This window comes from Tursiops truncatus, chromosome 4 (assembly GCF_011762595.2).
Source record: "Tursiops truncatus isolate mTurTru1 chromosome 4, mTurTru1.mat.Y, whole genome shotgun sequence".
Taxonomy (NCBI): Eukaryota; Metazoa; Chordata; class Mammalia; order Artiodactyla; family Delphinidae; genus Tursiops; species Tursiops truncatus.
In genome coordinates, this window is record NC_047037.1 from 144124331 (window position 1) to 144139762 (window position 15432).

Consider the following 15432-nt stretch of genomic DNA (forward strand, 5'->3'; position numbering starts at 1 on the left):
ACATGTTACTTTCAGATTTTAAGGACAAGTAAGTGGTAAGGCAGCCAAGAAAAGAAGACAAAGCAGCTTACGAGCAGAATGGTGTTGGTGGCTTTGGTTTCAGGAGATGGCCTGGGAGAAAGGTTGTTGTCATGAAGATTCTGAATTGTCTTGTGGTGATTGTAGAGGAGCATCACCATGCAGCCACTGGTCCAGACCGTGAGGTTGATGCAGAGGAAAACCCGGATGAGCATGGCACTCTGAAATACTGCTGACTCCCTGTAATCCCCTCGCTTTGTTTTACAGTAAACCGGAGAATAGCCGGGTTGAGCAGCTGAGGCATTGGTGACGGTCTCATTGTTTGTGATGATCCAGATGCAGATGAGCATGTTGATGACCCAGAAAAAGAGGAATGAAGGCAAAACGCACGTGGAGGTTTGGGGTTTGAGCCACGCCCACTTAGAGTTTCCGGGGCTAATTTTGATGGCCTGAAAAGTGTTCAAGATAGAAATTGTGCAGAGAGAAATGCCTTGAGTCACGCTAGGAATGTACAACAATGATTTACAGCCAATATCACCCATTATAGGCCAAATTCCAAAAGATGACATTGCAACTTGAATGCCCCTGAACATAATGGTCATGATATTAGCTAGGGTTAGGTGCATGAGAATCGTATCTGTGGGCTTCTTCTGGTGTGGATGAATTTTTTAAATGCACATGTATAATATTAATATGAACAGGTTTCCCAGATTCCCAATGCCAACTTGAGAGATGAAGAAAATTTCCAAAATGGTAACAGTTGAATATCTAATTCTTAGAAATTTTGTACAACAGTCTAAAGAGGACCACACCTCTGTCATACGGATAAAAATTGGCAATAGTTGAGCCCCAGGAAGAAAATATCAACGTAATGATTCTGTCTCAAATGAAGAGATTTCTCAGCTACTCAGAATTCCAACCATGAGTCGTGTTTCAGGAGTCTGAAAGCAAGGAATTGATAAGGTCTCTACAGTAAAGAATCCAGGGCTCAGAGGAGGTGAGCTTCCTGTTTTATCCCTATTAAATTAGGCTTTCTCTTGGGAAATTCTAGGCCTTTCCCAAAGGTCAAATTTGCAATTGGCAATTGACAATTTTTCTCCTAAACATTAGAGTTAATTTCAACTATACTCTTGTATTTTTAAGTAGTCTGGCTAAAATATCCCTGAGAGCCATTACCTATTGATTTTTTAGGACAATTTTTGTGTTTTTTTAAAATTTATTTCAGTATCTGATTTATTAGATTCATGGAATATCAAGGATAGAATTGATGGTTGCTACTGTGATAAAGTTACTTGATGAGCTTATTTATGTAGATTGTTTTGAATTTGTGTATCTAAAATCTTTCTCATCAACAATATTCTTCTCATTCAATAAAATGGTGAGTTCTCTCTTATTGGCACTTACCTTTCATTTGGCTGTGCAGCATCACCCAAGTGTTTCTATTCCAATCGAATGTTTTTCAGAGCAAAGCTACTTAAAGAGCTTTTCTAACATACAAGGACCAAGCCTACTTCTTTAGCTATAATACTTCCTTTAACACCCTTTCCCATTTTCTTCACTATAATTTTTACCATCTAGGAATATAATCTTATATTAATGCAGGATCTAGTATGTAAGACATTCGATATCACAGATCTCATTTTCCTCACTTGGTTATATAAACTTTGCATTGTTGTCTTTATTTTGCAGGTAATGCAACTGAATTTCAAGAAACAAACACCTGTGTCTACATTAACTGTGCGTGTGGTTGCTGGTATTGTTACTTGAACCCAGATTCATCTAATTTCAAATCTTCACTGATGAGCTGGGAGATAAATACATTGTCCTAATCAATATTCAATGTTCAATGTTCAATCAGTGTTCAATGCTTGTTTCACAATATCTTTGTGATGTTTGATTGCTGTTTTTAATGAAAAACTCTGTTATCACTGCTTCGATTGCATGACATTTTCCTATAGCTATTTTAAAAAATTTCCAAAGACTTTTGCTAGCATTGTATGCATACAGTTCCATTTCTGCCCTAACATTTAATTATGTAGGGCTCCAACCTCACTTTTACTTTACTGTGATGCATTCTTCCCTTCACCCGCCTATTAGTCTATGACCCAAACACTACTTGTAGTTGATCTATAACCCAGACCACTCTCTTGAGTTCCAGAATAACAGACAGTGGCCACAAAGGTCTTCCCAATCTCTCCTGCCTATGTTCTTCCTCTCCTAATATTCTTTTCTTGATCAGTAAAATTGATTGAGTTGCAGAAAATTCTATTATTGGACAGTAACCAGGTCAACACATGGACGGTAGAGGTATCATGTGCACCTAAAACTCTGAGGGATCCACTCCACTCAGATTAAAGGAGCTGTGGTCCCAAGAGGATGAGTAACATATTATTGTTTTTTTTCTGTATCTTCTTACCACTTGTCCCAGATACACATGCAGTCACAGGAAAGGTGCAGAAGGGCAGGTAAATCAAGTCCTAGCATTCTGGCTGGAGTGCCAAAGAAGAGAGCTCTAGGGACCCAGAAAGTACTGAGGACATCCAGAAAGGGAGGATCTCAGAAAAAGAACGTTACAAGCTTGTTGCTGAACTCCCGGCTTGCCCTCAAGCTGTGCATGCGTGAATGTGACCTTAGGAATGTACCACAGACTCTGAGAATAACTACAGGATAGACCTCTACCTAGGTGTCAGAGTGGCCACTGGGTGACACACATGTGACAAATCCAAAGAGTCAAGCCTTTGAAAGCATAACTGACATTGAAAGCAGAATCCACTGAAGTCTGGCCAGAACTGTGGCCTGGACATAACTTGGTCAGTTGCCGGCGAAAACAAACATTTTCTCATATTCCATTGTACTTCAGCAAGATCCAGAGGTCATAACGTAATATTGAAAATGTCCTGGTTACGTTACATATTCACTTAGCAGGTAATTACTCAGAAGCATCAGGAAAACTTCAATTCACATGGGAAAAAAATACATAAGTCAACATTTAGTTAGCCCAGATTTTGGAATTATCTAATAAAAAACTTGAAAGAAACCACCATAAATATTTTATAACGCAAAATGACAAAGACTCTTGAAATGGATAGAACGACGGAAGGTCTCAGCCAAAGAAATAGAAAATATAAAGAAGAACCAAACTGAAAATTTGGAACTGAAAAAGCACAATGGCCAAATTTTAGAAATAACTTCACAATATAAGCTCAATAATAGGAAGGAGAGGAAAATTTACAGAGTATACTATAAATGAAAAAGGGTCTCAAACATTTAATCTAAACTTCTTCCATAAGAAACCAGAAAAAGAAAAGAAAAATAAATCTAAAGCAAGCAGAAGGAAAGAAATAATAACTGTAAGAGCAGAAGTAAATGAAAATAGGAAAACGATAGAGAAAATCAATGAAACTAAAATCTGATTCCTTGAATAAATCAATAAGATTGATAAACCTCCAGCAAGGATGACAAAAATAAAGAACATGCAAATCATCTATGTCAGGACGAGATGGGGGATATTGAGAAAGAAACTCCAGCTGTGAAAAAGATAATAGGGAAATACTATAAACATTTCTACACTCATACATTTAAAACTTAGAAGAAACAGTCATGCTGAATTCCTCAAAAAACACAAATACCAAAACTCAACAAATGAGCTAGATGATCTGAATAGTCCATTAAAGACATTGAATTTATAATTAAGTAGCTCCCAACAAAGAAATCTCTGGGCTCAGCTGGTTTCACAGAAAAAGTCTTCCAAACATATAAAAAGAATGAACATGAATTTTACAATCTCTTCCATTACGGAGAAGAAGGAATGCTTAAAACCGTATTTTATGAGGCTAATATAACTCTGTTACCCAAACCAAACAAAGACGTTGCAAGAAAAGAAAACTCAGACCAATATCGTTTACCAATTTAGATACAAAACTCCTGAACTAAATATTAGCAAACTAAGTCCAACAATATAAAAAAGAATTATATACAGATTAAGTGGAATTTATGCAATGTAGCAAGGCTAGTAAGTATTTGAAAATAAATTGGTATAATTTATCTTCACTGTAAACCATCAGTTCAAAGAGACAAAGAATAAAAGTCGTAACAAAGAAGTGAGGCAGAAAAACAATTTTATAAAGTGTAATACCTGCTCATGGTAAAACCTCTCAGGAAGTTAGGAAAAGAGAATTGCTTCACTTTAACAGTATCTACAAAAGACCTACAGGTAACGTCATACTTCATAGCAAAAGAGGAATACTTTCTCCCTTAGGTCAGTAACAAGGAGAAACAACAGAGAAAGTTAATGCAACAAAAATTTTGTTCAATGAAAAGATTAACAAGGATGTTCATTTCCGGTACTCTATTCAACATTATACTAGATGAATTAAACCAGTCACAAAAAGACAAATTCTGTATGTTTCCATTTATACGAGCTACTTAAAGTAATCAAAATCATGGAGACAGAAAGTAGAATGGCTGTTTCCAGGGGCTGAGAGGAAGGAAGGGTGGGGAGTTCTAGTTCTAGGGATACCTGGTGTTATTGTGCTTTGCTTTATTTCGCTTCACACAGATATTGTGCTTTTTGTTTTGTTTTACAAATGGAAAGTTTGTGACAACTCTGTCAAGCAAGTCTATCAGTGCCATTTTCCCAACAGCATTTACTCATCTTGTGTCACATTTTGTAATGCTCACAACACTTCAAACTTATTTTTACTGTTATGATATTTGTTATGGTAATCTGCGGTCAGTGGGTTTTTTTTTTTTTTTGGTAGTACGCGGGCCTCTCACTGTTGTGGCCTCTCCCGTTGCGGAGCACAGGCTCCAGACGCGCAGGCTCAGCGGCCATGGCTCACGGGCCCAGCCGCTCCGCGGCATGTGGGATCTTCCCGGACCGGGGCACGAACCCGTGTCCCCTGCATTGGCAGGCGGACTCTCAACCACTGCGCCACCAGGGAAGCCCGGTCAGTGGTTTTTGATGTTACTACTATGACTCACTGAAGGTTCAGATGGTGGTTAGCATTTTGTTAGCAATAAAGCATTTTGTAATTAAGGTATGTACTTTTTTAAAGACATATTTCTACAATACACTAGACTACAGTATAAACATTACTTTCATATGCTCTAGAAAACCAAACGCTTTGTGTGACTCTTTACTGAGGTGGTCTGGAGTCAGTCCTGTAATATCTCCAAGGTATCCCTGTAATGGGTATAGCGTTTGTGTCACAAGATAAAAGAGTTCCATCCATCAGGAGACGGATGGTAGTGATAGTAGCACAGCATGACTGAACGTATTCAGTGCCACTGAACTGTACACTAAAAATGAGTAAGGTGGTAAATTTTGTATTATGTATATTTTAGCAATGTAGAAAAATAAAAAAATACTTAGAGAAGAATGAAAATGAGAACAATACACCAAAACTTGTGCAAAACAGTGAAACAGTGCTCAGAGAGAAATTTATAAGGGTAAATGTGAATATTAAAAAAAGAAAGCTCTCAGTCCAGTGAATAACTTTACACCCTAAGGGTCTAGAAAAAGAAGAGCCAACTTAACTCTAGGAAGCAGAAGGATTGAGCTCTTGAGACATGCAACAACTTGAATGGATCCGGAGAATAATGTTGTGATAAGAGCAAATCCCAAAAGATTGTATGCTGTAAAATTATATGATCATATTTAGATAGTGTTCTTGAAAAAACAAAGTTATAGTGAATAAAGAGGTAGTAGCATGAGGGAAATCTTTGTGTGGATGGAACAGTTTTATATCTTCGTTTTCTTCTTTTTTTTTTTTTGGCCACACCACGACTTGTGGGATCTTAGTTTCCCAACCAGGGATCAAACCCGGGTCCACGTCAGTGAAAGCCCAAGTCTCAACTACTGGACCTCCAGGGAATCCCCAACAGTTTTGCATTTTGATGGAGATGATGGTTACATGAATCTACACATGTGGTAAAATGACGTGACTATACATAAACATTACATCAATGTCAAAAAGTTTTATATTGTGCTATAATTGTGAAAGATGCAGCCATTGGGGAAACTGGGTGAAGGGTTAATGGGACTTCTCTGTACTACTTTTACAACTTCCTGTGAATCTACAATTATTTCAAAATAAAAGGTTTAAATTTTAAAATGTAAATTTTTCATGTGTTTAAAACTGCGTAAGTTATATCATTGAGTAAGTACTGGGAATTCAAATAAAAACTAGGATTTGGTCATTGACCAAGAAAGAGCAATACGCTTGTTTTGTATGGAAATGATAGAAACTTGAAATTCAGCTCTGAATAGTCACCACCCCAGCCTCAGGGATGCTACATGGTGGCCAGTGTAACACTGAATATTGGCATACTGTTTGTCAGCTGAGAGAATTAAACTTATGATTACCTTCCAGGCATTGTTCTGGAACCCTGAGAAATAATTACCAAGCTTAGTTCAACTCAGGAACAATCTATCACTTCAGAAGGTAATTGCACACTTGAAACTGTTGAGCCTAGGGAGGGCAGTTTAGGCTTCCCTGGGCATGCCAGATTGAGTCCCTGTACACAGGCCATTTCCATTTTGGATAACAAACTAGTTAGTGCCCAGTGGGAGATAAATCACACAGCTCCTTCCCCATAACTCTTGCATCCGGTCATTGCTTTTCAGCACAGCGTATGAGATTACCCTCCTGCGCCAGGGCAGCGGAGACTGGCTTTGGTCAGGATGCTGGTGTGACTGGGGTCTCAGGGCTGTGAAGGAGATGCTAAGCCTTTTCTAGAATCTCTCCTACTCACTCTATTCTCTTCTTTCTAAATCTGAACTCATGCTCATATCTCTTGCATTCTCCCCTCTATTTCAATTTCTTCTTTGTATTAATTTTTTATGGTACGATTACATTGTGGTTTTACTATAGCAACTTTAAAAATTTCTTCTGTTTATCTTTTTTTCTATTCTACTAGTAATTCCCCTTTAACTAAATTCTTCTTTCCTGTTTAAATTTATTTCTTGGTTTCCCTGGTCATTTCCATTTCTCTTCTTTAATATTTGTTCATTTTCAAAAAACACAAAAATCTCTTCCATGTAATTAAGATAATCAAATATACTTGATTATAGATCAAAATATATCATGTACTGATTGCATAACCTTTTTGTCCTTTTTCTTTTATTATTTCTTCTTGGCCCTTTACACCTTAAGAATGTGTTTTAACCCCTGTTGTATTTCTATTCCTTGCTTCTTTTCTTGGTTGTGTTTTCTCTTCAACTTTCATGCACTCATTTTTTTAGAGTCTTTTGTTTCTTTTAAGTATATATCCAATCATTTTTCCTATGATTAATATTTCAAGTAATTTTCTTCATTCTTCCGTTTATCTACTTCTGCAACGTACATCACCCTTTTCTCTTTCTGCTACTAATTACAGTATTTCTGCTGTTCCATGATTTTCCACCATCTTCTATTTTCAGAGGAGTATTTGTTGTCCTTTTGTTTTTCTTTCCCTTGTTTTCCTTTGGTTTATACTTAACTCTAATATCTTTTAGTCGAAACACATCTGCATACCCTAATACATCTGCACACCCTAATGCATCTGCACACCCTAATGCATCTGCACACCAGAATTTGCAGTTATGTTTGTGGCAAATATCTTCCTCCTCCATAGGGCTGGTTATTACACTTGCTTTATAGTCTTAACTTTAATGTGGTCAAGTCTTTTAATATTTTTATCTTTACTTCTATTTTTAAACATTTGAGGGAAATGTATCTGGTCTAAACTCTTTAAGATATTCTCTATATTAATTCCAAAGTATTTAATAGATTTGTTTTTATAATTCGATGTTCAATGCATATGAAAATGATGGCATTATATCAGAAATATCTGAGATCATTTGTAGAAAAGAACATCATGTTTGTGAAAGACTCTTCCCACTTCTCTTCTTTACTTCCTCCATCACATATCAGGACTAGAAAAATGTGTAGGGTGATTTCCAGGAATTCTAATGTGTTTTGTAGGGGCCTCCTGGACCAAAATGATTGTATTTAATGATTTAACTTTATAATGATTTCTCTTGATCCCTCCTGGAAAAATTGTTTACACATTTTTCTTCTGTTAAAAATTGCTTTGACTATTCTTGACATTATGCATATCATAGACATTCTACCGTTGGGAAAATCATTTTTCAGAATTAGATTCGGATTCTGTAATATCCATATTATCATTTCTGAAAAATGGTCATCATTAACATATCAAAGCTTTGAGTCTTTGAATGTAGTGTATCTTTACATTTATTTAGGGTTTTAATATTAAGAAATTGATATACTTCTACTGCTCTCATGTCTTTTGTATTTAAAGTTATTTGATACTTTTATGCTATTTAGAGAGTATCTCAACCTTGAAATTTATCTGGTAATAGAGTTTGTTTCTGATATAAACAAATACAAGTGATTATTGTATAGTGATATTTTTATCCACTTACCTTGTAAAGCTCTCTTATTTCTACTTTTTAAATCCTAGGTTATTTGGAGTTTATGTACACAAAATAATAACATCTAATGGGAAAATTGTGTTTCTTCCTTTCCCAAACTTATGCTAGTCATTTCCTTGCCCTGTTTTATGGATCATCTCCTCTGGTACAAAGATGATGAAAAGAGTTATCCTGTTTTCTTCCCATTCACAAAGAGTGAGTTCACAGGGTTTAACCATTATACAGGATGATTATGGACCAAGGGTTTTAATTACTTTTACTAGGTTAAGCATGTACCATTTTATCGTTACTTTTCTACAAGTTATTTTAATTTTGAATCCATTTTGGATTTTATCATGGAATTTTGAGGCAAATACTGGGATGGTCATACTTTATTTTGACCTGTGAATATAGTTATTTCACTGACTAATTTCTTTTTAATATTAAGGTTAGGGTTAGGGTTAGGGTTTAGGGTTAGGGTTAGGGTTAAGGTTTAGGGTTAGGGTTAGTGTTTGGCTTTGGGTTTAGGGATTAGGATTAGGTTTAAGCATAACTGGCCCTCTTCACCTTCCTCTCTCCCCATCTCTCTGAGACCTGCATGAAGGACAGGACTAGTCCACAGTCACAAATGGCTCAGGGAGTTGACCTGGACCATTGTTTTTCTGACCCCTAGTCCTGGGCATAGTTTTGTGTACTGTCTGTGTGTCTTCTTTGGCCAGGTGTCCATTCAGATGTTTCCCTATTTTAATTGGGTTGTTTGTGTTAGAGTTATTTGTATGTTTTGACACAAAACCTTTATTAGATATGTGTTTGCAAATATTTTTCTCCTAGTTTGTGACTTGTCTTTTGATTTTCTGAGTAAGGTCATTCATAGAGTACAAATCTTTAATTTTATTACGTCCATGTTATTGCTTGTTTTCATTTTTAGATTGCCTTTTTGTGTTGCGTGTTAAAACTCCAAAGCTCATGATTTACATGGGCAAATCCAAGCTCATGTCAATTTTCTTCTATAAGTTTGAATAGTTTTGTATTTAAAATTTGTCTGTGGGGACAGGGGACTAGGGCTCGAGCCCTGGTCCGGGAAGATCCTACATCCCGCAGAGCAACTAAGCCTGTGCTGCGCAACTACTGAAGCCTGCGCGCCTAGAGCCGGTGCTCCCCAGCAAGAGAAGCCACTGCAATGAGAAGCCCGTGCACTGCAACGAAGAGTAGCTCCGCTCTATGCAACTAGAGAAAGCCCCCATGAAGCAACAAAGACCCAACGTAGCCAAAAATAAATTATAAAATAAAATAAAAATTGACTCTGAATAACTTTGAGTGAATTTGGTATAAGTTGTAAAGTTTGCATCTACATTCATTTCATTCCAAATGTTTTCCAATTAATTGTTCCTTAACTAATTTTAGAAAACTTTTGGGATAGAGACTCCATTTCAGTTTGAATTTCCAGTTTAATGGATTCAGCAGTTCTGTCAGTAGGGGCCGCTGTCTCCAGTGACCTGTGAGGGAGGCGCGGCCTGCACTTCCTGCACTGACCACAGGGTGGCGCCGAGCTCGCCTCTCTGACCCACAGCGCATGCGCGTTCCCTGCGAACTGGATTCTGAGCGCAGCTGAGAGGAGTTGTGCCTCCTCAGGCGCGGGGGCGGGGGCTTCGGGTGGGACGCCCGGCTCAGCGTCTCTGCTGAGAGGAGCTCGGTCTCCTTAGGACTCGCTGGGGTTTCGGCTTCAGGACAAGGTGGGGCTGCGTCCACGCTGACTAGGGAACAGGTTTCCTGAGGACCCAGGTGATGCCTGAGGGAAAGGTGAAGAGACAGTGAGGAAAAGTGGGGAGAAGCTTCCTGTGGGCGACTGACGGCCGAGAGGGTCCGTCTTCATGTGACCGAGGAAGGGCTTGGTGTGCAAAGCTGGGTTTTGGGTCAGGTTTGTGTGCAGGGTAGCCAGCATGAGTTATGGGGTGTCCAGTTTCCCCAGCACCATTTATTGTGGGGAGTGTCGTGCTCCGTGGTGTGTCCTTGGTCCCTGTGTCATGAATTAACTGACCCCGTCCGTGTGGGCTGAATTCTGGCTCTCCGTCCTGTTCCTCTGGTCCCTGCGCCTGTTTTGAGCCAGTTCCGCGCTGTTTTGGTGACTGTAGCTTCGTGATGAAGTGTGAAGTCAGGGAGGGAGATGCCTCCAGCCCGTTCTCCTTTCTCAGAGTTGCCTTGGCTCTTCGGGGTCCTTTGTGGTTCCACACAGATATTAGGAGGATTTGCTCTATTTTGGGGGAAAATACCATGGAATTTTGGGAGGGATTGCATTCACTGTGTCCATTGCTTTGGGTAGAATGGGTATTTTAACAATATTAATTGTTCCATTCCCTGAGAACAGGATGTCTTTCCATTTATTGGTGTGTTTTTCAATTTCTCCATCAATGTCTTAAACTTTTCAGTGTGCAGGTCTTTCACATCCTTGGTTAACTTTATTCCCAGGTATTTTGTTCTTTTTGATGCAGTTGTTAATAGGGTTGCCTTCTTTCTCTTTCTGATGGTTCATTATTAGTGTTTAGAAATGCAACTGATTTCTGTGTATTGATTTTGCAACTTTACTGAATTCATTTATTAGTTCTAATAGCTTTTTTGTGGAATGAAGTGGAAAATTGGAATTCAAAAATCCCACTGTTTCTACCGTATCCAGGTCGTCCACAACACGGAGGACAGTGGCTCCTAATATAACCTTCCCCCAGTGCCTCTAAATGACATGTGGACTTTGGGTGAACTGGATCTGGGTAAAGCTTGGCTTCTATATGGAAGTTTGATGTTTTCTCTGCTTTTCTGGCATGCTATTGACATACATGATGTTTTGAAAAGTAATTTACTTTCCAGTAATTTCAAACGTACAAATTTACATACATAAAACAAGTCTTGTACCTTGATTAAATATACTCCTAAGTATTGATGTTGACATTATTTAAAATGGAATTGTTTTCATAAATTCTTTTTCAGATTATTTTTTGCTAGTGTATGCATATAAGACAGATTTTCATGAATTGGTATTTTGTTCTATAACTTTGCTTAATTAGTTGATTAGCTCAAATAATTTCTTTGCTGATTATAGGTAGTTTTATATATAAGATGATGAGACCTATGTTTTGTGAAGAGACGCAGTTTTAATTTTTCCATTCACCCACGGATGCCTTTCATTTTTTCCTCAAGAGTCTGGGTAGAACTTCCAGTCACCACTGAGTAACGGTGATGGAGGCCAGCTTCCTGGCCTTGCTCCTGATTTCAGGAGTAAATCTTTCAGTCTTCAGCATTGAGCATGATGTTTGCTGTGGCTTTTTGTACTACTCTTTTCCATATTGAAATAATTTCCTTTTAGTCCTGCTTTCTTGAGTGTTTGTCATGAAATAACACTGGATTTTCACTGTAGTTTTTCTGCATTAATTGATATGATTATGTGTTTTTACTTCACACCATTATTGTGCTTTAATACATTGCTTACTTTTAATATGTTGAGCAACCTGAAACTTCTGGTGTAGAGATACTTGCTTATGGCATTATCCACTTAAAGTTCTGTTGGTTTCATGTTGCTATTATTTTGTGATAGATTTTTACATTCGTATTTATAAGTTATAGTGGGGAAGTTTTCTTTTTTTTTCTTTCTTTCTTTTTTATTTTATTTTATTTTTTTGCGGTACACAGGCCTCTCACTGTTGTGGCCTCTCCCGTTGTGGAGCACAGGCTCCGGACGCACAGGCTCAGCGGCCGTGGCTCACGAGCCCAGCTGCTCCGCGGCATGTGGGATCTTCCCGGACCGGGGCAGGAACCCGTGTCCCCTGCATCGGCAGGTGGACTCTCAACCACTGCGCCACCAGGGAAGCCCAGGGTTGTTTTTTTTTTAATTCTTTTTCTGATGGTTCATTATCAGTGTATAGAATCACAAATGATTTTTGTGCATTGATTTTTCTTTGTTTTTTTTTGTATCCTGCAGTTTTACTGAATTCATTTTTTAGTTGTAACAGTTATTTGGTGGTTGAATGTGGAAAACTAGAATTCAGAAATCCCACTGTTTCATCTACATCCAGGTCATCCACAGCACCCAAGACATAGTGGCTTCCAATATAATCTTCCCATGGTGCCTCTTGTAGTATGTGGACTCCTACAAGGGTGATTAGCGTCCCCACTGTGGGCGAACTGGATCTGGGTAGGGCTCGGCCTCTGTAACAGAGTTTGATGTCTGTATTTCTGGCATGGTATGACATGGTTGTTTTGCTAAGTGCTTTATTTTCTAGTAAATTTCAAGTATATAAAAAACTTTAAATAGCAGTATAAAGTTTTCCACCTTCACAAAATACTCCAGTTTGTTTTACCCTGTGAGACTGGGAGGGCCACTCTCCCAGGGAACCAGCACATAACCCCAAAATGAGGAATAATTATGGTTTCCACATTATAATCCTATCCACAGACCCGCTTCAACTTTCACCAGTTTTCTCTTTTTGGAACCATCAGTGGGGCTTTTCCTCACTTTCCTCACTTTAAAAACCTTGCTGGATTGAAAGTGTACAAGATGAGCATGATCTGGGTGGTTTTCTGTATGGCTTCTTTCACTTGGGATGTTTTCACTGTTTATCCGCATTGTAGCATTGATCATTATTTCATTCATTTTTTCCATTGGGATTAAAAACACATAACATTTACCATTTAAACCATTTTTTAAAAGCTTTTTAAAAAATATTTTATTTTATTTTCTATTTTTTGGCTGTGTCAGGTCTTTGTTGCTGCACGCAGGCTTTCTCTAGTTGCGGCGAGCAGGGGCTACTCTTCGTTGCCGTGTGCAGGCTTCTCATTGCGGTGGCTTCTCTCATTACGGAGCACGGGCTCTAGGCGCACGGGTTTCAATAGTTGTGGCACGAGGGCTCAGTAGCTGTGGCTCACGAGCTTAGTTGCTCTGCAGCATGCAGGATCTTCCAGGACCAGCACTTGAACCTGTGTCCCCTGCAATTGGCAGGCGGATTCTTAACCACTGTGCCACGAGGAAAGCCCCATTTCAACCATTTGTAAGTATCCAGTTCTGTGGCCTTAAGTACATTCACATTGTTGTAAAAATATCCTCACCATCCATCTCCAGAACTTTATTTTCCCCATGTGAAACCGTAGCCATTAAACACTAACTCCCGTCAACCCCTGGCAACCTTATTCTACTTTGTCTTTGGATTTGACTTATCTGCATACCTCATACTAGTGGAATCATAGAACGTTTGTCCTTTTTGTGTCTGGCTGGTTTCACTTAGCATAATGACTTCAAGGTTCATCCACATTGTAGCATGTGTGAGAATTACCTTAGTTTTAAAGGTTGAATCATATTCCATTGCGTATATACTACACTGTACTTATCCATTCATCTGTTGAAGGATGTGTTGTGTTGCCTCCACCTTTTGGCTATTGTGAATAATGTTGCTATGAATATGGGGTACAGATATCTGTTCCAGTCCTTGCTTTCTAATATTCTGGGTGTACAGCCTGGAGTGGAATCAAGGGATCATACATTTTCCATGCTTTTGAGGAGCCACCATACAGTTTTCCACAGCGGCTGTATAATCTTACTTTATTCCTTTATATGACAGAATAATGCAGCTTATGGATCTACCTTATTTTGCTTATCCGTTTACCTGCTGATGGACATTTAAATCTTTCCTACCCTGGGCTATTGTGAACAGTGCTGCTATGAATAATTGGTGTACAAGTTTTTGTTTGAACACCTGTTTTCCATTTTTTTGGTATATATCTAGGAGTGGAGTTGTTGAACCACATGGTAATTATATTTTATATTTTTGAGTAAATGCTAAAGGTTTGTACACATAGACTGCACCATTGTACATATCCACAAGTAACTTTTAAGGGTTCCAATTTCTCTGCATTGTTGCCAACATTTATTATTTTTATTTACATATTTTAAAATTTATTTTAAAATTTATTTTTATTCTAGTGTGTGTGAAGGGGCATCACACTGTGGCTTTAATTTGCATTTTCATCATGACTCCTGACGTTTGACATCTTTTCATGTCCTTGTTGACCATTTGTATGTCTTGCCTGGAGAGCAGTCCATGCAAGTTATTTGTCTGTTTCAAAAATTGTATTGTTTGTCTTTTGTTGATGAGTTGGAAAAGTCCTGGGTACGTTCTAGGTAAAGAGTCTTATGAGATATATCATGTGCCAATATTGTCTTCCATTCTGTGGGCTGTCTCTTTACTTTCTGGATAGCCTCTTTTGATGCACAAAGGTTTGTAATTTGGAGGAAATCCAATGTATCTATTTTTTTCTTTCATTTCTTATGCTTTACTGTCAAATCTAAGAAATCATTGCTAAATTCGTGGTCGGGAAAATTTAATTCCTTGGTTTATTTGAGAGTTCATAGGGTCCTTTCTCGGTACCCACTAGGCCAGGCTTTAGGCCTGGGGCTGAGTTAGTGTGAGGGTTCAGCGGTCACGGTTTAGGGTTATGGGTCATTGTTGGAGAGTCAGGGTAGAGGGTTGTGGTTAAAGGGTCAGGGATTAGAGTTTAGGGGTCAGTGGCGAGGGTCTAGGGGTCTGGGGCTAGGGTTGTTAGGGCATTACAGTTAGAGGTTAGGGTTCTTAGGGTAAAGGTTAGAGTTAGGTTTAAGCACAATTGGCCCTCATTGCCCTCCCCTCTCCTTCTCTCTGAAGCCTCCAGAATGGATAGGACTTGCCCAGGGTCAAACAGGAGTCAGGGAGCTGAGGTCAACAACTGTTTTTCTGGCCTCCCTTCGCCCAGTCCTGGGCTCTGAGAGAAGAATGAAATGTCTGTTCTTGTCTCGGACTGTTTCTTATCCACTTCAACCTCTGTCAAGCATTGGGGAGGGTGTCAGAAGTCACGCATGGTTTCCTTCTGCCCTCCTACCTGGGAAGGGTGATGCTGGCCCTACTCTGCCTGGGCAGCCCCAGGTTCCAGCACAGCCCAGACTGGAGGGCACTCAGTGGACATGTGTGGATTTATAAAGG